Source organism: Plutella xylostella, chromosome 14 (assembly GCF_932276165.1).
Source record: "Plutella xylostella chromosome 14, ilPluXylo3.1, whole genome shotgun sequence".
In the NCBI taxonomy this organism is placed as follows: Eukaryota; Metazoa; Arthropoda; class Insecta; order Lepidoptera; family Plutellidae; genus Plutella; species Plutella xylostella.
This window is the reverse complement of record NC_063994.1, coordinates 2,170,622-2,197,956: the sequence shown is the minus strand read 5'-3', so window position 1 is coordinate 2,197,956 and position 27,335 is coordinate 2,170,622. Positions and strand designations below refer to the sequence as shown.

General features: G+C 37.2%; 1 protein-coding gene across 2 annotated transcripts in view; it reads left to right on the top strand.

Annotated features, from left to right (window-relative positions):
• The window catches only part of LOC105397928 (ras association domain-containing protein 10), an 88,469-nt gene that overhangs the window by 7,872 nt on the left and 53,262 nt on the right, over nt 1-27,335 (top strand). The window contains exon 1 of one of the 2 annotated variants that reach the window (XM_048625282.1): nt 24,606-24,650. The exons of the other annotated variant lie outside the window; for it this stretch is intronic. The gene's annotated coding sequence lies outside the window, so the exon portion shown is untranslated. Of the gene's footprint in view, nt 1-24,605; nt 24,651-27,335 lie in introns of those variants that run through there. 2 annotated transcript variants of the gene reach the window in all.

The following is a 27,335-nucleotide window of genomic DNA, read 5'->3' as shown; positions in this document are numbered from 1 at the left end:
CAATTTTAATTGACATATTTAACCAAAATATTTATCTGGGTAGGCTATTCGCGTCATATATGTGCCTAGGAAATTTAAATACTTACTGAATTAATGAGGTAGCAACAACATATCCTTATTATAATTTGTTTTACACGTAAACGGTTCGTCTGACTTGCATTAATCTGCATAATATTGTTTAGATAATAAGATTACGGTGACCTTATAATTTTAACAAGTAAAAAAATTCGGAAAGTAATTATTTATAATGACAAATTAGGTAATTAAGGTATTTGCAAAAATATTATATCTACATAAGTAATTATTACACATAACAGTCAGAACTTCTAACCAATGTGCCATCTGGTCGTCATCACAATTATATCTAAATATAAATTACGTACACAATTCATTCTAAATGCTCACGAACTGTGTGACCTTATATTTTAAATTATATAAAATATAAATATATTAGTGACATAAACCATCATTACAGAGTACAGGTAAGTACCTAATTACAGTTAATAGTGAAAGTAGGTACTTCAGAGAAATGATTCCGATTCCTGTATAAAGAAGAACTAAAATTATCCCACGATGTTGACAACTATTATACTTTATCTCCGCTCCCAGTAGGCAAACTGTTCGCCCGCTAGAACGAGAAACTATTACTGCATATAATTTTTTGAGGACATGACACTGAAGACTCGCGACGCACCGCAGCAATGGGGCTTCGCCCTTACTAGGTAAATCTGCAAATTGCGGCCTACGACTGTCGCGTTGCACGGAATGGTACCTTAAAGCTATACGCCGCTAACTTAGTCGGTGGCGAACTGTTTGCCAACTGTGGACTTGTAAGGAAACAACCTTTTTCTACTTATCTAATGATACTCGTATCAGAGCTGAGAAAATTCTTATTTTTTACCGACTTCGAAAAAAGGAGGATATTCTCAATTCGTCTATATGTTTTGTTTTTTTATGTATACTGGGCGTCGCATGAAATGTGTTTTAAGCCAAGAGGGGTCCAATAATAGAGTAATAAAATAGGTATCCTACAGAAAGCAAAAACTATACACTTACCTAGATTGCCACTAACTATTATGTACGTACATAATCCGTGTACATAAGCGTCAACATATAAAAGCATAACTCTCCCTTTCATCTACGCCGCGGTCGCAAAAACTGGAGCTGTGTGTAATTTGCTGTATGTCCGTCTGTTTATAAATTAAAGCTATCTGTGCGGCATTTTCCAACTCAGGATACGCCCCATAAAGTTAAGTCGTCATAACAAATTATGTTCTATTTTCTATGTATGTTCAGTAATATAAAATTAATAAGGTAATAAAAGTTTTTGGGTACCTACGCATAGAGCTTTTTTTAAAAAAAATGCGTCGTTCAATTTGATTGATTTATATGTAGTTACCTATTTATTAAGGTAATTTTTGTGTATTATACAATGACATCCGATTGGTACCTTTCAATCTTCGTTCTAACTAGACAGGACTTCATAAAACTAAATCTATATCTCTGATAGAGGAAGCTTCTATGTTTAAAAAAACCTTGCAATCATAATACTTTTCCCATAAAATATATATCAGCTGCATCGCTCTACTCTATAACATTACTTCATACTCACATCACACATACACACACATATACACACACTCTCTCTCACACAAACACACACACACACACAGTCATACTCTTATATATATATTTTTTTTTAATTAGCGTCGTTCAATTTGATTGATTTATAGTTACCTATTTATTAGGGTAATTTTTGTGTATTATACAATGACATCCGATTGGTACCTTTCAATCTTCGTTCTAACTTTACAGAACTTCACAAAACTAAATCAATGTCTCTGATAGAGGAAGCTTCCTAGTAGAGGATGCTGCATTGAAATTTACGACAGCTGTCATCAAATTGGAATGGCCCAGTGTATAATTCACGCAAAAACAAATAACGATCGAGAATATGCATGTCTCTGAAAGGGTTCCGAAGGCCGACACGACAGATCGAGTTTGACATATGGTGCTTCGACGTCTTTATTCCGAGGATTTTTTGTTTTTTTTTTATAGATAGCAGCCTTGGGCATGTCATTATAAACAGCCGTTTCATTAAACATCGACCTGATGAAGAGAACAATTTGTAATCGATACAGAATCGAATTGCAAGGAAAATTAAAGGCCGACTGTTTAAATCGAGTAGTGTCCTCATATTTAATTGGTAATCTTTGTTAATTTATTGGACACGACTTTAATAATGCGAGTCATGAACAGGCCGTCTATTAATTAAGTTTATGATATTGAAACTATTTTGTTTCACGTTTTGGCGCGACATTTATAAGAAAATGGAAGGAATGGAAATATTCATCTGTTGTTTTATTATCTTCATCTTGTGTACTTATTGTAGTTGAGAAATTTACATAACAGATCCCAAAATTTATGATACAGGCAGATGAAAAAGACTGAAACGACTGTGAACTCTATGGTATGACTACGAAAATACAGGCACTTTTATGATTATGGATAAAGTTCTAAAAATAAAAGGTCTTTGCTTTTCTGCCTAGGAACTTATAGCTTTAACAAGAACAAAATAGATTTCAGCACCGCCACCAACCTATATTTCTTTTTGATATTATGCATATCCGTCAAAAGTTTCAGGACAGGTTCCGTTAGAGGCGCCATTTTGTATGCGGGAAACCTTAAACTTTGGTAGTTTTTACACAAACTATGACAACCAGTAATTAAATAGGTCTACAGACTACATATAGCACCGTAGTCCCGCTACTCGCGAAGTGGTTTCGTGACAAACTCGAGATGTTCAAAGTTATGTGTAAACAAACACATAAGGACCTGGAGGGTTACTCTATACTGATGAAAAACGAACTAACGAGAGCTGTTGTGTAATCGGCACCTTTATTACAACAAGGTAAAGTCGTGGCTCGCGTAGCAGCGTTCTGAAACTTAGTTTTTCGTCATATAGAGTCACCCCTGCGCGCACTAGGATTATTCGTAGCGCGATTTTTGTTGTTGTTGTTGTTTTGCCAGTCTTTAGTGTGTCAAATACATATATGTTTATCTTTATTAAGTAAACTTATAAGTTTACTGCTATGACTGAGAATCATACCTTTTTACTTGTAGTATGTTTTGCGTAATCTTGTCATGCCTATCACCACGAGTCACGTATAACCATAAACCGTACAAACGTACATACATAACGTAGTTTGTCATCATAAATAAAAAACTATGTCGCTACTACGTAGGGGCTTTAATATTTAGATCTTACGTGGTTTTCCTACATCTAACATCAACATTCCTTTATGTAAATAAAGATAAACTCAAGTGACATTTATTAATTAATTTAGGTATTTGATTTGTTTTGCCTGTACTTTTACTACTTGTACCTTTTCACTAAAATCGGATGTAGCTACGAGTCAGTTGCCATTGTATGAGGACTAACAATATTTAACTATGTCACGGTCTCGTGGCTATTAATTAAAGTATTTATTGTATAATTTACCCACAAACACTGTGGTCTGTAGACTACGAATCCTATGACACATGCACTGCTTTTGTACGTATCGTACGAGACGACTCGTAAAAATAAATTTAATAATAAATGGCATTTGACCAGACAGTTCCCTTTCTTTTGTTCTAAAACTTAGCTTAAATTATCGAACAAAGATTCCCCGCTCAGCTCCGACCGCTCTCTAAAATCTCTAGTTTATAGCCCAGTACGGGCGGTGACAGCACCGAGTTAAAACCTACACTTGCTTAGAAATTTCCACATTCGCAGGTTTAAGTTTACCGTTCATTCCTTTATGGTTTGTTTAAAATACTGTGGTATACTTATAATAAATAATACACCAGTTGATACATAAAGGATGTCAGGGTGATGCTCCCAAAGGCTCCAAAAGTTGACGATTTTGATAAAATAGGACTACGAACACGCGGGCTAACATTATCTATGACCCAAAATAAAACAAATAGCAAATCGGTTTAGCCGTTTGGGAGTTACGCAGCCTTATTATAGACAGATACAGACACTTACACAAACAAATAAACTTATAACACCTCTCTTTTTCGTCCGGGGTTAAAAATAAGGAAAGATATTTAGGTTTAACGGTAAGACACCCGGAGGTCTAACTTCAGCTAATATTATTATGATAATTGTTAAGATATTCGAAGATGCAACAGCTAGATAAAGGTTAAGTATATTATGTACTTAGCTACTATTTGTATGTATATTGTATTCAGTTATAGGTCCCAGTGTAGGTTAATATTATGTTTACGAAGCGGTCGGTTTGCGGGTAAGTAGGTAATATTATGTATGTTTATTCCTAATATGTTTATATTGCCTAGATTCTAGGCCCTAGAAGAATAATAAATCCATATTTGCGAAACGTTGGTATTTGATAATGTTGTGACTCTTTCAAAATGAAAGAAGCTTGAAAAATAGAGAGGTTTTATATCTGTAAATCAAAGAGAAAGCATGGTAAATAATAATGATTGTTAGCATAGCATAATTTGACTAACAATTTTTATTTAAATCCTAATAGGCACGTTTGAATCAGGCACCAGGAATGATGCCGTAGAACAAATTAGATTTATTTTTACTTTTATGTATTATTTTTTTAAGGCTGCTATCATAGTTATGATCGGATTGAGGTAGGTAAGTACATAACGTACCGTATTTTAAAAGTCAAACTAAAATACTAAACGAATTTAAGTCACTATTGACCATGAGAACCTTGACACATGAAACGCCTTTAAAATAGACCATCTGTTTGGTTTTCTGACATATTAGAAACACAAATGTCGAACACATAACATCTCGCTTTTTCGTTAAGTGGTAAAATCATCCGGACCATACCAAAACTACGTTGGTTCCGCAAAAACTTGTAATAAAAAAATCATTTTTTTATATTTAATTGTAACTGGAACTAAGTACCGCACATTTATATCTACTTCTAGGTTGCATCAATGGTCCAACGTATCACTTTACGTAGTTCTTGTCGCGACGGCTTAAGAGCTAAATTCGTAAAATATTCAGGGTTTCTTCTTCTAAAGTAATAGGTTTTTTTGGAAAATTATCGATTCGTTCCTATTCGGTTTTGTAATCACAAGTTTTATAATCTGTGACCTCTTCACACGCGATGTACGACTGGCTTTGTGTAGAAATGAAAATTAATTAATTAATTTCCATCCAAAGGTTGTCTGGTAGAGATTGCTTTAAGCAATAAGCCCGCCTTTTTTGTACTATCTTATATATAAGTCGCGATTTTGTAATGTTTTCTTTAATGGTGCAAAATAAAGAGTATTCTATTCTATTCTATCCTTTTCTTGAATGAGGACTCACAAGTATTGGTACCTAACCTCCAAAACCTTTATAAAAGTGAAATTTTGTTTGTTTATTTTCTATGGGTAATGTGTGAAATTCAGACGATAGAGGATTAAATTTTATAGCAACAGATCCATCCATACGCAAAATCTCAACTAAAATAGTCAAATCAGTAAAACCTTGTAAGTAGGTATTGCATTATATGCGTGATAAAAAATAATACTGTATTATACACAGTATTATACAGTATATTTCTTATAAATATACTGTATAATACATAAACGAGTCAAAGAAATAAATCTTTCGGAAATGGCAACTTCATCGGTTCAGTCAGTAAAGTTACACTGAAAATCTAATTTTATTTTTTTATTTAATTGTCCTTTTCTGGATATAGTGTTGCGAACTTTTATCCGTTTTATTATTATTTTATACCCGTAGACCCTCCCATGGAAGTGTTAGGTTCATCAGCCTTGCTATAACGTTCGCAGGATGTTAACTAGCTTTTTGATGTCTTCAATTTGCATTGACGGAAGCTCTCAGTGCCTGCCTGTAGTTGCTATAGCTATATAAGACATACTTACACGTATACCTAGGTATATAGATACAGCGTAGTGACTAAAAGTGTTAAAGTGGAAACCATGGCGACAACATACTCGTAATTAGGTAATTACTTATATTATTAAGTCGCTTTCAAATATGCTAACTATTGAAAAAGTAGAAAAAAGATATCTGAATAACTTTTGAGTTTTGGAGATTTTGGTCTCAAAGAGGAAAATACTTCTCATGATCTCCTCTATCACCAAATAAATATCAATGAACCAATTCAAACATCAGTGTCCATTTTCCTAGGGGTCTTTCTCTAAATCCATGAACGAACGAAAAAAGAAATAAAGTCGTGATTGATGCAGTACTCCAAAGTTTAGGAAAAAATACTGCAGCGCTAACTACGACTCTATGTATTAAGCGTGACAAATCTAATTCGTTTGTTCATCGATTTAGAGAGTGACCCCCTAGAAACGTGGACACTGACTTTTACATTGGCCCAAAGATTTATATTAGCGGGCAATAGAAACAGCTGTGGATCTAAAGGAGGGGAAGAACACGTGGATACCACAAACAGGCAAGTGTACCTGGTTAAGGAAGGCTGATGAGGATTGCGGTCTGATGATGGTAATGATTAATAATTTCAATAAATTTCCTACCTTCATTACGCCATCCTATTTATCAATCCATTCGTATGAATATTAATTCTATGCACAGGCGCACATAAAATAATTATCAGCAGATCGCACATATCCACTCAACATCCAGTGCTGGCAACTCTACAATACGACCGGAAGTGCGGCTAGAGCGGAAATGACGTCACAAGGCGGCGGCGCGTGACGCGCGGGATCACTGCACCTGTGACGGGGTTCCTTTTTTGAATTTCACTAACGGCTTTTTAGCTGATTTGAATTTGGAATAATTTTAACGTTCCCCTGTTGTCGGTTTGGTTTTAATTGTTATGGAACGCTCGTGTTTTGATTTACATTTTATTGGTCTAAATTTTTATTTCATGAAATAACTAGCACGTGTCATGGGTGAAAAAACTTCATACTAGTTAAGGTATGTTTATGTTAATTTATTTTATTTATTTATTTTACCGATTTTTTTTTCAAGCAAACTAAGATATTTACAAAAACTTTCTGTAGATTTAGCTTTCATAAATGGCGGTACTAAACAAACGGAATAATAAGGTAAAATTCGGCCAGTTCGCCTGAAGAACTTTCATTGATCTTACATTGAACACATAATTAATGAACACAACACCAAAGCTCATTGTTATTGAGCTTTCTCCGATTCTTGAAGGCGAAGCTCACTGCTGAAATGAATTCATAAAGCTCTACTCTCGATGATCGCAAACGAATTAAAAAAATTAAAAAAACTTTTATCGCGTAGAGGTATAAGTAATAGATAAATTAATAAATGTATATTATGTACTTCTAGTAAAGCTGAGTCTTAAAATTTTTTAGATGCCGGTTATTATCGGTTTTGTACTTAGATAAACTGATTCTTAACAATAATATCAAAGGCCTTTTACAGCTCATTCTATTGCTATGTTTTAAAATTTTGCTGTATTTTTTCCTAAATCAAAACAAATAACACTGTTTTATATTAAAACGATTTATAGAACAAATAATATTATAAAGGCCAATTTCTCCATAGTCGGTTATCTAACCGACCGGGATTGGTTCATCAATCATACGTCATCTCCATATAAAATTCTTGACAGATATGTCAAAAGTTAACCACTAATACCTGGTTATGCTCTAACCGACAATGGATAAATTGGCACTAAGTTTGAAACCGTTTTCAAGAGTACCGCACTGTCCCGGTCGGGACCACGAGTCGACCCACAGCCCGGGGGAGTTTAATTGTGCGGGCGCTGCCCCGTTGTACCCTCCAGTGCCGCGCATTCTGTCACGCTATACGCTATTCTTCGTGGTAGGAGGTTTAACTTAAGTTGTATATACGAAGGTCATAGCGCTTTAATAGATTTTATATAATTATATTACCGATAGGTATCTATAAGTCACTTTGTAACAAGGCCCTATCTGTAATGTATATGTTATGGCTGTTCCCGCGAGCTTCGCTTCGCCTTAAAAAGTTTTCCCGTGGGAATTCCGCGATAAAAAGTAGCCTATGTTCTTTCCCAGGGTCTAGACCATAGGTGTACCAAATTTCATTCAATTCCGTTCTGTAGTTTTGGCGTGAAAGAGTAACAGACAGACAGACACAGTTCCTTTCGCATTTATAATATTAGTTAGGAAGTTAGGATTCTGTAGGCTAGGCTCCTGTTTGTAATTGCTGTGTGTAATGTAGAGTATTACAATTCTATCGACTTAAGTACTTTGTTTCCTTAAATTACTTGGTTGTAACTGTAAGTAAAATTCCTGTTAACTGTACCTATTAGATCATAAAGTCACTTAAAGTAAAACATTTGCAACCGCATTTTAGTGCTTACAAAGTTAGATATAATTTAGTGCTAATAACCTAACCCCATTTTGTATATAAACAATATAAGTAGTACCCATACAGGATGTTGCAAAAAGGGTATACTAAGCCGAAACTTACATGTGAAGCATGGTATGTCTATGGCCGAAACTGAAATCAGAATGTCAAAATTTGGAAAAAAAAACATTCTCCATAGTAAAAGTCACGTGACCAACAAAGTTTTCAGCATACAAGCAAGATAAGTTAACTTTAGTATAAAAAAAAGAAATAACTTTAATTAGGTTTACCTAACTTCCTAGGTAGTTCATATTTTAGTTTACTAGTTCAGTGTATGAGGTACCTGTTAAAATAATAGGTAAGTATACTCTTCAGTAGTAGACTAGAATATAAATATAAGATGTATTAGTAATTTACCTGAACACCACGATAATGGGATGTCATTGTCGTGTAAACTATTTTTGTACAGTTACATAAGCAAACAAAACATGACTGGAGAGTACCTAAATGCTTACGATTTGTTATGTCAATAATGACAGTGACTTTATTCACTAGATTACTTTTATGAAACTGTTGTAGTTCTTCCTAATACCTATTGTTATTTATATAAGTGGCATATTATATTTATTTAAGCGCTCAAACCTTATATCTATCTAAAATTATGTTTAAATAGATATTAAAATTTAAACAGTTCATTTTATAATGAACCTCATGCACGCTTTACACGTGAACATTTAAAAACCGAACGATTTGCGTGACCTAAAAAAAAACAGTTGAACAATAAAACACAATTCAAATTTGGAACCGAAGCATAAACTCATTACTTGCGGTGTCTGGCCATCAACAATGGGGAAGAATCTAAGAGATGTTTTCTAACAATTTTATTCAAATTAGTTTTCACTTCAGCGGAGGAGCAAAATGGCGGCGCTGCCGACCGCGACTGCGACCCGTGTGGGGCCACTAAACGTGCGATGTTATATTTATTTGTTTAATTCTTTATTGGAAAAATATAACAAAATATCCCCCATATTCAGAACAAATGGATGAAGAGGGATAAAACAGTTCAATAGCTAAAACTCCCTATAACATTTCTAGGAATAAGGGGATAAGAATATAAAGGTTGGACTTAATGCTTAAAGCATTTACTGCTAGTTAACCCACGAATGTTAGACAACACAGAAAAATTATATAAAACTAAAAAAATATAGTATGGATTCTATTGGGCAACGCTTAAGCATCTCCATTAGAAGTTTTTCTATTGGCCTGCCCGGCCATTTAAAAAAAGGTATTTTTAACTGGAGTTACCTAATTGTCATTTCTTTAATATGCACGAAGCATTTCAGAGCCCTGTGTCTAGTTTTTATGGTAAGACAGCTATGAGTAAAAATAAAACAGAACACAGCAATTCCACTATTCCGCTACTTCCTTGGCCACACGGCCCTGAGAGCCATCACCATATCGCTCGGACGTGGACGATCATCGCGGGCAGCCAGCATGTCCGCACTCTAGCCATAGACACAATTAAAAAGATACATCCACTGTCTATGGCATTTTTTATCGACTGCCAGTATCATCAATTTTAAAGCGTAAGAAACGGTTGGTGCTCGAGTAGTGTATCATATTGGTAGTGCGTATCAAATGGAGACGTTTTAATGGTTTTTAGTAGGTGTAATGACCTTGAAATAATGGTTTAAGTTAAGTAAGGTACATATATTCACGCATATCTATGTTTTGTGTGAAAAAAGACTGTTTGGTAATTTTTTACAACCCGGAAAGAAAAATAAGCGCAACAGGTGTTTTTACTTCCTAGTTCCAACGGTTTTTTTCGTCCCCCCTATTTTTGTAGCAATTTGAAAAAGGAACAAGTTGAATAATACCCCGAAACGCATTGGACTGTGACGAGAGTGGGGCCTGCGCCTGCGCCGTTCATAATAATTTGAATTTGGAAGTCAGTTGGAATGGAAGGTTGTTAACCCTCAGTAAGTGACTCTAACGACCTAAGACCATTAGAATATGATCTCTGAAGTGCAGTGATAAGTTGTGACTTGTTTGTTATTTGAGGTCAAAAGGTGGAAATAGAAAGAATGTTTTTTCATAGTGAACGTGATGAAATGAAATAATTACAATATGGTACATGATGAGTGATATTTCTTGGCTAAAAAGATTAATAAAAGCGTTTAAAGACCCATATATATATATATGTATATATGGGTTCCGCTCATCTCGCATAATCTTTATTGACCAAAACTCATTTCGCATAACTCGTATGGTCTAAACTTTTTTGGCCGAACCATCACTTTGCCAAGACTTATGTGGCATAAGGCTCGTTTCGTCTAAAACTCTTTAGGCACAATCTTTAAACACCTAAGTTTCGTTTGCTCAAATTTATGTTCGTCTATACCTATGTATAATCTTGTTTCTCGTAATGTTATCTTAATAAATAATAATATTAAGTATGTAGTAAATGTACAAATTGTGGTATTTTTCTCCTACATCTCGAAAATCACGATATTGTATGATCAAAAAATCGAAAGTTAACGACCAATATAATTATTACAAACCCCATGAGATCGAAACCTAAAAATAGGTGCGACGACGAGCAAAGCGAGGAGGAGCGTGTTAGGTGCACATGTTCATCAAAACCAAAGCGGAGCGCAGCGAAGCGGAGCGGAGCGTTTTCCAAACAGCGGAAACAATACAAGGCACCAGTTTGCGCTATGTAGGGAGACGCTCCGTCAAAGTTAAAGCCAAACGAATATTATTACTTTGTATAAACCTAATAAACCTATGCCATAGCATTATTAGGCTATTCAAGATTTGGCCATACAATTATTAGGCTAAACAATGTTATGCGAAATAACTTTTTACTAAACGAGATTTATGCCATACGATTTTCGGCGTAACGAGACTTTGACCAAACGTTACTATGCAATACGAGATTAGGCAAATAAATCTTATGCCAAAAAAGGTAGAACCTCCGTGATGTGCGGTAGATTGTATTTTATTTTAACATACTACTCGTAAGTTTAGGTAATATTGTTAAGGTGATTTTTTTATAATGTCGTTGACCCGATACAAAAGAGTTCAACGCGATTACGAAGTTTTTGTCCTTTATTTGTTTTTCTCAAGTGACTTCTGACTTATTTAAACATTTTCATACCAGATTCCAAATTTGAATTTAATGTGCATAACGTGCAAAATGCACACCGAAAACAATTTATGCGCTGTATTTGCATTTTTATTTAATTGCTTCGGGGTTTTATTGTTTATTAAAAATGAAATAAGGTGCTAAAGTACTTTAATTTTATGTGTTTTATTTTTATCGCTCAATGTTTTTTCTGTCTCTGCATACGTGAGTTAAAATATGGCGATACTTTAACGCAGCGTGGGACGCCCTCTGCACCGCTACAAGTCCATATCTGATTCAGGTGTCCAATATCCTGGATTTCATGCTTGTGACTACAGGTATTAAGACTATCAAAAATTAAGAATAGCAAACAATAACACTCTGCCTACCTCTTCGGTATACCCATGATCCCAATCTGCCTTTGCAAAGATCACTGTCAAAATTCTACCCTATAAAAACTTGCAGTAAAAACATTACAAACTCCAAAGCACAACCGCAAGAAACCACGTGCACAGATATAAATAAAAGAAACATATTCACAGCTTTTTACATCAACAATTATGATATTTATCAAACGGCAATCTACGCCAAACCATATAACGGTTCCCACGAGTAGCGCCAGTGGTTCTCAACCCTCGGAAACAGGTCCGACCAGGGGTCCTCAACCTGTCCACCAGGTCCTGCTTGATAGACTGGTCATGGTTATGAAAAAAATTACGCACAAACGTAGTCAAACCCGCTATAAGTTGTAGTAACAGTACGCGGCAAGGCTGTCCACTGGGGTTTTTAATTTTAGACAGTGTTTTTTTTTCTCTTTGAAGTTGGACTAGTTTAATAAACTGCTGATGACTCACTTGTGATGGCAAGGTGTGTAGTCTGATTTGAAAATGGTATTATAACACCTTGGTCTTCTCTTCTTGACGTGTAGATCTTAAATGACTAAGTATATTTTAATGTGCCAAGACAAACCATTTCGGTTTAATGGCGCTGTCAAATAAAAATGTAATCTATATATGCCTGTTTTTATAAAAAAAAAAAAAAAAATAAAAAAAAAAAAAGTATTTTGTATGATTAACCCAGACGCTATATTCCTTTTACCAAAAAATATCTACTAACACCTATTTCCCATACAAATTATATTTAATATTATCCCGGTAGAAAAACTATTATATTGAGGTTCTAGTTTAATTTCAATCTTGTTTTTTGCATAGGTATACTATATCTCTTGTTTGCACTTTAAAATAAGTCAGGATTTGATAAAGATTCAAGAAAAAACCAAGCACCATGTACTTAATTAGCTTTAGAGTAATTAATGACCTTTTCCTGATTTCACACAGTGATATTTAAGTAAAAAATATAAAATTATATTTCTGTTTTCATTCTGATTATAAATGCCATCCTGTCTGTTTAATGTAAAAATTTATATACATTAAAATAAATTGTTATTAGTATTAGTTAAAGTGTCCTACTAGCGGTACTTTAATGCATAAGTAATTTTATCTGTATTCATATTCTTTTAACTGTCCTAAAATTGATACATTAAACTAAATGGTGTACCTACTTATACACATATAAAAAAAACATTAGTCTGAAAGCTGGTTTGTGCGTTATTACATAAATGGTTTATAACGTGATCCATATATTTTAATGTCCGCATTTTAAAAGTCATGCCTAATTAATCATATTTACTCCTAAATGGAAAAGACTAGCTTAATGACGCCGTCTGCAATATTGAAGTACATTCAACAGCGCATCGGAATATTACCAACTAAAACGTAAATATTTTGATCAAAGTCTAAATTAAATGTAAAAAAAATTGGGATCATTTGGTGTAAGTGGAACTGTTTCATTGCTCGTGAGTATACAGGGTGTTGCAAAATTGGTATACTAAGCCGAAACCTACATGTGCAGCATGGTATATCTAAGCCCGAATCTGTAATTAGAATTTGGAAATTCGCGAAAAAAAAAAAAAATGGTGAGCATTTTGTTTTTCATTATGACTCTGGTGCAGAGTGTTCGCTTATTAAAGAAAAGATTGCTAATAAGTTTAGTGGAAAACGAATCAATAATGCAGTGACACTGATAGGCATAGGAAATAATAATGTTGTTAGTAGCTTGCAAATATTGAGTGAGGTAGAAATTAATGGATTCAGGATGGAGATCTTATTTCACGTTTTGCCTGATGTGTACCTACGAAGCGATATCATGCTAGGTAGAGAAATTTTGAGCAACGGTTACTCAGTTAACATGACTGCAAAGGATTTTACTCTGACAAGGTTATGTGTGGTAAATAAGTGTGATTCAGTAGCTAGTGCCCCGGCTTACGACCTAAAAAACATCAATACAGACATCCCCGATGATAAACTTTGCGAGTGCATAGTGCGTTGGAACCTTTTGCTGATTTTTTTATCGTTGGTTTTCCAACCACCCGCGTTACAACGGGACAGCTAGAAATTAAATTAATTGACCCCAATCGTACCGTGCAGCGACGTCCGTATCGTTTATCACCGGAAGAACGTAAAATTATGCGTGATAGAGTAGAAGAGTTGTTGCGTGCAAACATAATTAGGCCCAGTTGTTCACCGTTTGCGAGTCCTGCGCTCTTAGTAAAGAAACAAGACGGAGCTGATCGTATGTGCATTGATTATCGTGAGTTGAATAGCAACACTGTCCCCGATAATTATCCACTTCCCTTGATTGTAGACCAGATTTCTAGGCTTCATGGTGCTTATTACTTTACAAAGCTAGATTGCGCAAGTGGCTTCCATTTAATTCCTGTCAAGGACGATAAATCCATCGAACGGACCGCTTTTGTAACGGCTGAAGGCCAATATGAAATCCTTACCATGCCCTTTGGCTTGCGTAATGCAATTTCAGTTTTTCAGAGAGCTATCATAAATGCTCTAGGAGAGCTTGCTTACTCGTACGTGATTGTTTACGTTGATGACGTCCTGATAATATCAGAAAATGTAGAGCAAGGTATAGAGCGGCTGAAAACAGTATTAGATGTACTTACAAAGGCAGGGTTTTCATTAAACTTGAAGAAATGCTCTTTTCTTAAAACCCGGATAGAGTATTTAGGCTATGAGATCGAAGCGGGTGAGATAAGGCCGAACAAACGTAAGGTAGAGTCGTTATCTGCACTGCCTCCACCCCAGTCAGTCACACAGGTGAGGCAATTTATAGGTCTAGCCTCCTACTTTAGACAGTTCGTGCCGAATTTCTCTCGCATCATGGCCCCTCTACATATCTTGACATCAGGTAAGACACAGTTTGCATGGACAGACAAACACGAAGAAGCTCGACAGAAAATTATAGAGACTCTTACCACGGAACCTGTCCTGATGATCTTTGACCCAGAGCATCCAGTGGAACTTCACACCGACGCTAGTGCCGAGGGTTATGGAGCGATTTTACTGCAAATCGTGGATGGTAAGCGAAGACCAGTAGCATATTTTAGCAAGCGCACTACGCCGGCGGAGTCCCGATACCATTCTTATGAATTGGAAACGCTCGCTGTCGTGAATGCTATCAAACATTTCCGGCAATACCTACACGGAAGGAGGTTTGTAGTGGTGACCGACTGTAATTCGCTCAAATCATCACGGAACAAAATTGATCTGACACCTAGAGTTCACAGGTGGTGGGCTTTCCTTCAGTCTTACGACTTTGATGTGGTGTATCGAGCAGGTAAGCACATGGCACACGTAGATTTCTTCTCTAGAAATCATCTTACACCTCAATCAAAGGAGCCGGTAGTCAAATGCGCCCAGAAGATGGTTAACTTAACCGAGCTTTCTGAAAACTGGCTCTATGCAGAGCAACAGCGCGATGGAGAGATTGTGAAGCTGATAGCAGACCTCAACGATGGTGAGATGAGCGAGGATCTAGCCAAGACTTATGAGATACGTTCTGGTGTTCTCTACAGAAAGGTGCAACGACACGGTAAGACAAAATGTTTACCAATAGTTCCCCGAGCGATGAGATGGTCTGTCATAAACAACGTACATGAATCGCTGATACATCTAGGGTGGGAGAAGACCTTAGAAAAGCTCTACGACCATTATTGGTTTGAAGGTATGTGTCGCTACGTGAAGAAGTTTACTGACAATTGTGTTACATGCAAAGTTGCCAAAAAACATTCAGGCAAGGTACAGGCTGAACTTCACCCAATACCTAAGGTGACAGTCCCGTGGCACACGGTGCACATCGACGCTACCGGTAAGCTCAGTGGTAAAAACGACACCAAAGAGTATGTTTTTGTGCTCATAGACGCTTTTACGAAATACGTCCTACTCTACCATACTAAGAACATTGACTCGAAGAGCAGCATTCAGGCCGTGAAGGATAGTGTAGCTTTGTTTGGAGCTCCTGTACGTCTCATAGCTGACCAAGGCCGATGCTTTGCCAGCAATGATTTTAAACAGTTTTGTGAGAGCAAAAACATTGCTCTACATCTCATTGCGACTGGTTCAGCTAGAGCAAACGGGCAAGTAGAGAGGATAATGAGCGTGTTAAAGGCAATGTTGACAGCAGTAGAGTCGAGCGGTGATAGGTCATGGCAGGATGCGCTAGGAGACGTTCAATTGGCAATAAATTGCACAGTAAATAGAGTCACTAAAGCCAGTCCCCTGGAACTCATGATAGGCAAAGTTGCTCGTCCTCTAGATCTGATGGCAGATGAGGTAGAGCATACTATTGATCTCGAAGAAGTTAGGCAATCGGCGTCAGAAAGGATTGAGAAAAATGCAGTCTATGATAAGAGACGTTTTGATTCAACTAAGGCAAAACTGAATAAGTTCTCTATCGGTGATTTTGTTTTGATTGAAAATGAGGAGCGGAATCAAACAAAGTTGGACCCGAAATTCAAAGGGCCGTTTAGAATAATAGAGGTTTTAGAAGGCGATCGGTATGTGTTAAAATCGTTGAATTGTAAAAGAACATACAAGTACTCACATGATAGGTTGCGAAAAATGCCGGAGGGTCAAATACCAATCGAAATGTCTAATGAGGAAAGTGATAGTGAGGAAGTAGAGCATGTTGATGCTGCGATGATGGAGTAAGGTGTGCTCGGTTCGGTTGGTCGGCTATACCAGAGACCATGCCGTAGTCGTAGCTCGTTAGAAGTCGGTATTTGCTTGCGGAGAGCAAACCGTGGGTACGCGATGGGCGGATGGTTCTGGCGGAGGCCGGGTCTTTGTAGAGACCAAAGAGTAATGGTTGTACTCTGCGATCCTTGGAGAGGATGCGCGTGTTGGTGAGCTCGAGTAGCTCTAGGCCACGAATGGGACACTTACTATCATCTAAGTTGCTATTGATGTGATCATTGAGATAATGTGATTTGTAGAGCTGTTGATTATTTGGTGGTATTTGATTCTTCGTGCATTGGTAATGATTCCCTAATGATTCTGAAAGTTAATGGTGTTGTAAATAGTCAATGTTAATAAAATTATGATGATGATGATGGTGTGTATTAGATCTTAGTGAATATTGTCATTTAGCTTGTAAATAGTATCAAATACAAGACCAGATTTTGAAAAATTGCTTTATTTGTAAACATTTGGTAGTCATCAATGACTGACTTAGGTCAGGAATGACCGAACGAATACTGTGCGAAATTCGTTTGTTTCAGAGTAAACACACGAGGACGTGTGTAGAGGCAGAATGGCCGTGTCGTATCCGGTCAAACGGAAGTCCCGGTCGGAACGTCAAACGTGTCACGTGACAGCACAGCAGCGTCACCAGATCACGTGACTGCACAGCAGCGCCGCCGCCCCGTCACGTGGCATGTTTCGACAGAGTCTTGGTGGCGACCGGCCGCCCAGCGGAGCTCACTTCTCGTTGGAGCGCCAGCCGCGAAGCACCTTGGAACTGTCCCTCGTTCCGTACCCAGTTTGTGAAGTGTCTGTGTGTGAATATTATAGCCTAGCATTTGATTTGTACAGTGTCCGTTAAATTAAAATAAAGTGTGAAGATTAACTTTGTGTTCCTCGTTTCTTGATTACCCTACTGTCTGCCCACAATGAATAACCCGGTGCCGCCTCGTGCGACATATATAATTCTAAAAGTATAATTTGATATTATTTATATATAAAAAAAATAAAAATACTTCTAACTCGGTGCGGTGGTAGCTCAGTCGGGTAAGGGTGCGGTGGTAGCTCAGTCGGGTAAGCGCACGCTTCTCACGCCAGAGATGCGGGTTTGAATCCCGGCGCTGACATGTACCAATGAGTTCTTTTAACTTAAGTACAATGTATACCATCGCTCTTACGGTGAAGGAAAACATCGTGAGGAAACCTGCATATCTAGATCTAGCACATCTAGATATGTGAACCCACCAACCCGCAGTGGACCAGCGTGGTGGGAAATGGTCCAAGCTTAGGAAGGCAGTTTAGACCTTGGGGATATGCACAAAGGTTCCACTCGAGAGAGCCAGGTGCAGGTACTTACACCCCCACAGAGAATAGAATAAAATAGAATAGAATACTTCTAACTCACAATCGTGGAGATTATGACATATACCTAACAGTATTGGAGGAGGCTCATGTCCTGTAGTGTATTATAATGGGGAGTGTGTTTAATATACTAAGTAAGACTATTGAAAAGTCTCCCCTCTAAAAAGTATGAATATTACCACGAGGGAACTTAAGTACCTAAACAGGTACGATAGAAACACATAACTCCCTAAAAAATATTTATCCATTCTGAAAACCAGAATAAGTATAAAATACTAACGGAAAATTACTTTTATTTTCATAAGAATTCAGTAGGTCATTAGTTCTATGGATACAGAAGGCTACGCTTGTTCAATGCCTGGTTGGAAGCGATCATTGGTCAAGGATCACGCTTCAATGGACGAGGCTCTTTGTTTTTAATCAGGCTGTGATCAAGTGTGCAGAGTATTTTCTTTTAAAAGTGATTTAGATATTTTTGTACTTATTGCATCAAAATTTATAAAAGTAGTTTTCTAATGTTAATTTTAGCCTGAATTAAAATTCCAGGGCTAGGTTAGGCTAAGCCACTTTTGCTCTCGAGAATTTCGCAATTTTCCCAAGAACAAGCTTAGAATAACATTTTGTATCATCTCCTTATGGGATTACGTTAACTTATGGGACATCCTGTATGTTAGCCCATATAAATTTGCGTGGCACTGTCATTAAGGATATACTTGACACTCAGTTTTCAAGGCGAAAAGTAAAGGGAAGCTAACTATAAACTATTCTTAACCAGTAATAATAACATCTATTTTACCGTTAACCGCAATTTTTCATTACGCTGAGGTGTTGACGTTTCTTTTTTTAGATTGGTTAATTATCTAATTAATGACAGAAGATGGAGTTAAGTGAAACGAAGCGTGGGACACCGTCCTGCTTGATCGATTTTGACAAGTAGCCATGCCATAGGGTAGGGGATGAGAAATACCGAGTGTACACGGCGTCAGTGTTTACGGCATGGTGTAAAATTCACAATCAAATAATAACTTTTCCACAGAAAGTTTTTGAGTCATGTGACTGTTCACAATGTGAGTAGGTATACTTAATATCATGGAAGTAGAAAAAAAGGCGGAAGGAATCTCGCTTACTAAAACACTGAAGCACCAAAATGGCGGCGACATGAGAGTGTGTGGGTGCGACGTGATTGGCGCGCGGCGGCAAACTGACTTACTTTGAGTGTGAATGTGTGTGTAGGGCTCGTCGTTCACTTTTTAGTTAGCGATATTCCTTTCGCCTTTTTTTCTACTTCCATGCTTAAAATATTTTTATTCATAAATTTTCAAAGGTCCTAGAGCAAAAGTGGTTTAGATTGACTCTGAGTTATCCTGCTTACTTACTACTTACTATACTCAACACTTTTCCAAAATCCCCAATAAAACATTCTGTCCCATTTATGTATCTCCTGCGTCACTCGATTCTAGTAGGAATCGAAGATTTCTGCGACTTTAATAATATAATCGTGAGTCTGAATGTGGGTGAAGGCTCTGAATAAATTAATATAAAATGAGTTTTAAAACATAAACAACTGATAGTATCTGATTGCTGTTTATAGAGGCAGTTACCAGCCCGTTGTTCTATTATGCTATTCGTATTCGTACCTACTTATTGTTGAGGGTGAGAAATTTATCAGTGATTGAGATGAGAAGAGAATGAATTTTTTTTATGATATCTGTCATCAGCTTGTAAAGTCCTTATCAGAGTGTATGACAAGTAATTCGGAATAATAACAAAAACCGCTTTTATCGTTGTCAATGTTATTTAAAAATTCAAATAGTTTAGGCCCTAATTACATCTACCACAAACGAGCATAAAACATAATTACGCTTCAAAAAAGCCCTGTGACAAAGTACAAAATTTATTCAAACTCTAACAATACCACTAAATACAAACGACTCTAACCTTACCACATTAATTATTCACAATCTTCTAACCTTATGCGCGCGGTGTAGAGGTGATTTTTGAAAAATTATTTAATTTACTACTTGGCTGATGTGGTTGTATGGACAATGGCGTGTATGGGAATTAGGCCCCTGTTTGTCACAGTCATACAATCGGGTCCAGTGATATGGATTTGTATGGTCGGTCGCGAGAATGTATGGCTGTAATTGTTGGTAGACTTGATCGAAATAAGTAGACACAAAATTGTGTGAACACAAAGGTAAGGAGAAATAAATAATCGCCTTATTATTCAATGCATCCAAAATTGTCACGCAAGTATATACTCGTAGTTTGTGAGCTTTGTGGCACTACTGTCTTCGGGGTCCGTAGCTTGGTAGGAAAATTTGAACCTTTCCAGAGACACTTTGTTGCTCGTCCGCCTATCCGTCTATCAGGGCCTCTGGTATGGGCTTTGCAATTCACGAATAAAGTAACGTGTTGATTTTCTTTTGTCATCTGCTTACATTATTTGTCAAACGTCTCATGATAGTTTCCGCTAGAGACGTTGCTTTGTATGCGAGAAAACCTAAACTTAACATTTTCGACAGCCTATCAAATCTATACTAGTGTGCCGAAGATTTCACCTGACAGGTCGCGAACCGTATCGCCGTTTCAAAACTGCGTTCGTGCGTTAACATTGAAGTTTTCTCAACGACGACCGAATGGCGTAGTGGTTAGTGACCCTGACTACTGAGCCGATGGTCCCGGGTTCGATTCCCGGCTGGGGCAGATATTTGTTCTCGGGTTTAAACACAGATATTTGTTCTCGGGTCTTGGATGTGCCCGTAAAATGGCAATAGGCCCGCCCCCTATTACATTGGGACTAACATAACACTCTGGCGAAAAGTGGGTGCAGCAATGCACCTCTGCCTACCCTGCAAGGGAGTACATTAGCACAAGGCGTGAGTGCGTGTGTGTGTATTATTATTTTCTCAACACTTTTACTAATAGCAACCCATGTAAGGTAAAACTATTGTATGGTTACTCCAAGTAATTATTAGTAAACGACTTTCTCATGATAAATCACTTTCAACTGCCACCTAATGATAGTGGTGATTACATACTTGTTGACACCTCAATGGCTGTAAGTTTATACTTAGTTAGGGAAACTATTTTTAACTAGCTGTGCCCGCGCGCTTCGCTTCGACTTAAAAAGTTTTCCCGTGGGAATTCCGGGATAAAAAGTAGCCTATGTTCTTTCCCAGGGTCTATACTATATGTATGCCAAATTTCATTCAAATCCGTTCAGTAGTTTTGGCGTGAAAGAGTAACAGACAGACAGACAGACAGACAGACAGACAGACACAGTTACTTTCGCATATATAATATTAGTTAGGATAGACTGCGCAAAAAAGGATTCTTAGTTTAGACGGAATCTCACAACACGTATATTGAGAACCTACATTATACTTTTAAGCCTCAAGGATGGGAACACATTGGGCCTAAAAAAAATACAGGTGAAAATTGGGTGCAGCAATGCAACCCTGCCTACCCCTTTAGGGAGCACAATAGCACAAGGCACGAGTGTGCGTCATTAGCCGTAGTACTTAAAATGCTTCGTTTAAATGATGAGAGGGAATGAGGTACGGTGCCTGCTTACTTGGGAAATGTAAATAAAGGCTCGTTCACACCTGATTAAAAGCCTGACTATGATTCACATCTTGTTATTAAAAGGTCTGTGTAAGATTTCTCACAATTTGTGTGAGTTTTTTTTAAATATTATGTACATACTTATGCACCTATGTATTTGTAGTTTTACCCATTGTACTAGGAGAGTGGTCTAACGCCATCAATTAGACTATTCTTCTTCTTTACAAAAAGCAAAAAGCTGTCATTATGCATTTAGACTCGACGTTTTCAATATAGGTCATTGTAACGAATAAACTAAATCCTAATCCTAACTAATAATATTATAAATGCGAAAGTAACTGTGTCTGTCTGTCTGTCTGTCTGTCTGTCTGTTACTCTTTCACGCCAAAACTACTGAACGGATTTGAATGAAATTTGGTATACATACGGTCTAGACCCTGGGAAATAACATAGGCTACTTTTTATCCCGGGATTCCCATGGGAAAACTTTTTAAGGCGAAGCGAAGCGCGCGGGAACAGCTAGTAACTAATAAATTTTAGGTAATGTAGAGTGTAAGTAGGGACTTACTTGCTAGTAGGTAGGTATTGTAACGTTATTTATTTCTTCCAAATAAATAACTTACATCATAATAGTTGACTTCATAATTTATTTTTAAATTCCCTTTTAAAATATCGACTTTATCGATAACTTAATCTTCGCGTCGATAATTCTTCAAATTATCGACGCGTTCCCATCCCTAGACAGCGAAGCGGTCTTTTGTTCTTGTCCCCACCTATCGCGGCAGCCCCACTCGGTGACCACTGGCTCTCGATCATTCGTCCACGGGCTACGGCATCGACTGCGCGTGACCCTACCTCACGGCAGTCCTCTAGGTGCCTAGCCCGCTCTAAAGTGTCGAATGACCTAGACCTTACCAGTGGTACCTTGTGCGTGTCTTCCTCAATATCGGGTAAGTGTGATCAGACTTGCTTAGCTCATTTTAGGAACCTATTTGTAATTTAAACTTGTACTAATCGTATTTAAAAGTGTTAATTTAAATGTGTCTAACTTAGCTTCACTTTTTATTTTATTCGGCTGCTTACGCGTTAGCTGGCTTAACTAACTGCGCACTTATAACAGCCAAGATGGCGGATATGTAATTACGCATTATCATTTTGATGTTTCATCAGCTTTCCTGTTTATTTTATTTTATCTTTTTGAATACGCTAGCTTGCCTAGATGCATTAAATACTTTTATCCAAATTATGCTGCAGCTAGTCTACCGCTTTCGGCCTTTCTTAATAATTTCTATATTATCTTTAATTTATGTTAGGTATTCCGTTCTGGTTTCCACTGCCGCCTCAATCAAGTTAGATTAGGTGCTCTGCTGTAGGTCTTGATGACGGTATGTGGAACCTAGACGATAACGGTGTACTGATGCGTTGGATTTCCATCTTTTCCAGGGTCCAAGGTCCACGCTACTACTCCAAGGTCCACGCTTACGTCCACGGTACGGTTTACCGACTCCGCGGTTCACCTACGTGGCTTCTACGGCTCGCCCTCTACGTGCTGGTTCGGCAACCCCCTACCTTCGTGTTGCTGACCACGCCGCGCAGCCGAGATACACGCCACGCGCACGCAACGGCCACGTGACCTGCCTGCCTACCTACCTGGGCACTGGAGAAGAGGACTTCCACGACGGTCGCGTTATCGGGATTCCACGCCGATACTCTTCGACTCAGGGGAGTCCCTATCCGTGCCAACTGAAAATTGACTGATCGTGTAGTGTAGGCCTAACCCACGTTGACCTTTAAATAAATTTGTGTCAAGCTGAACCCTGGCTTCTCATTTCTACCTCTCCTCTTAGCTAGCCATTTTTCATAAGCGCGACAGTATATGCTTATAAGTGCTATAGGTTTTATTCCCACGGGAAACCCTATAAAAGTGGTATGGAATCCCCAGTACAGGATTCACATTGATAGATTAGAAAAAATACAAAACAAATTTTTAAAATCATTAGACTACCGATTAGGTAACTGGTTTCAAGACTACAAAATCTCAGCTGAGCGACACAATATAATTTCCCTTGAAATCAGACGATCTTACTTAGATTCAATTTTCTTATATAAATTAATAAACAACCATGTAGATTCAATTCCATTACTAAACAAAGTAGAATTTAAAGTACCACGAATCGCTTCTCGTACAAAATTTATCTTTTTTTCAAGCTGTTGCAGCACTAATTATGCAAAAAATACTTTTTTTAGACGAACTGCAGATAGTTACAACAAGCACCTCACTGATGTTGACATTTTTGATTTATCCTTAAGCCAATACAAAAAAAGATTTAGAAAGATTTAAAAAAATGTGATAAGTTTCGTTAACCATAATACCTATATATTATTATAATATAGCTACCTATGTTTACTAAATTTATTGTTAACCTTAAACTAAACTAAACTGTATTATTATTCTTTAAGTGTAAACGTAGCTATGTACCTAGTGTGAATTAATGTAATATTAGTGTATCTTTTTATGGAACTCCAGGTCTATTTACAAAAATGTTTGTTAAATTATTAGTAAGTGACTGTTTGTTTCCTGAATAAAATAAATAAAATAAAATAAAATAATAAAAGCAATGCCAACCTTACGTGGAAAACATTGCTAAAATCAATTTTACAAAAACTCCTTGCACCAACTCAAATAAGAATAGTTAACGTCTCGATTACACAGACTTATTAACGATCAACGAACGCATACTATTCAGAAAGATCCGCAGAGAAGATAGAGCGAACTGAACATTAAAAGTTGTGATAAATCTATTAGTAACATACAGTTAACTTTAACTGCCGCATGTTTTGAGATAACCGCCGGTTAACTATCTGATACGGTATCAACTACTCGGCGGGCTGTGACGAACTAAACTGTGATCTAAATTAAGTGAAATAAAGATGTTATTACTTTGATAAGCCGGTTAGAATACTGTGTGAATTATAGTAGCTTCTTTAGAGATTGTAAACTTTAACTGACATAATTATTGTCAATTAAAAAAAATATGCAAAATCTTTTGCATATTTTTTTTCATCAGTTTTTGTACCGAAATTTTTATGTTACTAAATATTTTAAATCATGTATTTATTGTTGATTTTATTATTTGTTACAGGTGACGTCTTGAAGCTTTCAACATTTATCAACGATGTATGTTTGGTAAGTTAAAAATGTTATGTGAATTGTATAAATGATACGTTATTATATCAGTAATCTTAGCATAGGCTTCTCCAATACAAGTTTAACTTACTTATTCAACAAAAACATTTAATATGGGAAAATATTGATTACGATTTCAGAGTTATATATCTACGAAAGTAAATTAACAGCCGTCTAAGAAATTATTCATAGAAAGGTTACAGAACGTTAATAAGAATTAAGAATTGAGAAAATAATTTGGGGTTAATAGTCGTATAACCTTTGAACGGCTTAGCCGATTTTTATTAAATATGGCTAAGAACATTCGGGTAACAAACATACACTCACGTCTTGTACTAATGTACTCCCTTGCGGGGTAGGCAGAGGTGCATTGCTGCACCCACTTTTCGCCAGAGCGTTATGTTAGTCCCAATGTAATAGAGGGCGGGCCTATTGCCATTTTACGGGCACATCCAAGACCCGAGAACAAATATCTGTGTTTAAACAAATATCTGCCCCAGCCGGGAATCGAAACCGGGACCATCGGCTCAGTAGTCAGGGTCACTAACCACTACGCCATTCGGTCGTCACATTTACGTATAACCCACAAAAAGAAACAAATTGAAAATCGGTTCAACCATTTGGGAGCTAAGCTACCAAAGATACAAACACAGATACAAAGACACGTTAGACTTATAACTCTTTTTTGTCGGGGATTATATAAAATAACTAGAAGCACCGCTACGTAGTTGATCCGCGTTGATAAGTTAATAACGTATTACCAGTTACGTGTCTTCCTTCTTACGTGAATAACCGTGTAACTGGATCAGTTGTAACTGATTTCAACTTATCGTAAGCTCGTCGCCGCACTAATATAGTTATTAAGCTGAGTGTGATACGCTTTGCGGGTTTTTTAGTTGTCTGTCAAGCGAAGTCTTATCTAAATGCACTTAGATTAACGATATACTAACAAGATGGTATTATGTCACATGCAAACAAAGCTTAAAACTGTCCGCATTTTACAGTCAAACCGTTTTAAGTCCAACCTAATGACAACCATTGTATGATACACCTGATGCATCTGGATACAAATTTGTAAACTCATAACATAAAGCTTCTTAATCTCCCTAACTTGTACAAAAAGTCACACATACCTACTACCTTATTTGTAAGTAATATTGCCTATCTACATAATTAATCTTTGAAAGATCCATCTCTACTTTTATCGAGTTTTTCTGGGCCCGTAGGTTGTAAGGGTGCTTAAATAGAGAATCGGGTTCCCTGTACCTACCTGTACCGGTAACCTGATTATGCGAAAGCGCTCACTCACGTAGCATTTCCAGGATTTTTAGGAGCGCTTTCGCATAATCAGGTTACCGTTACCAGTACAGGGAACCCGATTCTCTATGTAAGCACCCTTAGGGCGTATACAGTAGAGCGATCCGGAAAAAACGCAGCACATTCTATTCGATAGTCTATTCGAAAGTGCTGTCAACCTGTCAACAACAAAATGGCGGTGTATAGATTTGCGAAAGTTTTACAGCTATCATTCCATAGGTCATTGTCAGAATAATATTATGTACTCTGTGGTCATTCTTTTCGAAACTCATTCGAAAGGTAAAAAGTGTTCGAAAGTGCTGTCAAGTTGACAATAGTCGCACTCGCATTCGATTCTATTCGTTAGCTCGAATTTTCGTGATACGGGTACGGGTAACTAACAGTCAGCTTTTGACAGTTCATCTGCCTGTCATCTTCATCAACAGCATGTATTCATCTACTGCTGGATACAGGCCTTCTCACTTAATTGTTGTCTATATTTCTATGTTTTTTTTTATGGGAATTAATCCAGTTTTACGGTTCCATCATGGCCAAACATATGTATTTGTGACATGAGGATCTGGCTTCAGTTTGCCAACTGGGAACGAAGCCCTATTCAACCCACGCCACACCCGAGCCCGCGTTTTTCTATAATGTCTATGTACTACACATAGAGGAACGACCGAATGGCGTAGTGGTTAGTGACCTGACTACTGAGCCGATGGTCCCGGGTTCGATTCCCGGCTGGGGCAGATATTTGTTTAAACACAGATAATTGTTCTCGGGTCTTGGATGTGCCCGAAAAATGGCAATAGGCCCGCCCCCTATTACATTGGCACTAACATAACACTCTGGCGAAAAGTGGGTGCAGCAATGCACCTCTGCCTACCCCGCAAGGGAGTACATTAGTACAAGGCGTGAGTGCGTGTTTTTTTTTTTTACTACACATAAGTAGAAGTTATATGACAATAATTATTTCTTGTTGATATGAAATCACATGACATGCATATGGCATGAAATGGGAAGTGATAAATGTTGGCGTGCTTGTAATCAAGAATATAGCTGTAATTCCACTGATAATTATAATAATGCCTTATAATTATAGTACACTCAGTTGTATATGAGTATACATGCTTTTGGTTTATTTGGTCGACTTTTTGCGTCAAGTGTGATGTGTAAGATAATTTTAATAATTCACAACAAGCAAACTCAATAATGCGACAAAGCAAATACCAAAGCTTCTTCCAAAACTGATTTCCCAGATTTCCCGGAACACACGTGAGATCGATTCGATTCACATTGACACATGCTGAGTGACTCTTCTTGTGAAATGCATTTAAATTCTCATGTGTTAATGCAACACGAAGTAGTGATAAATATGCTCATGAG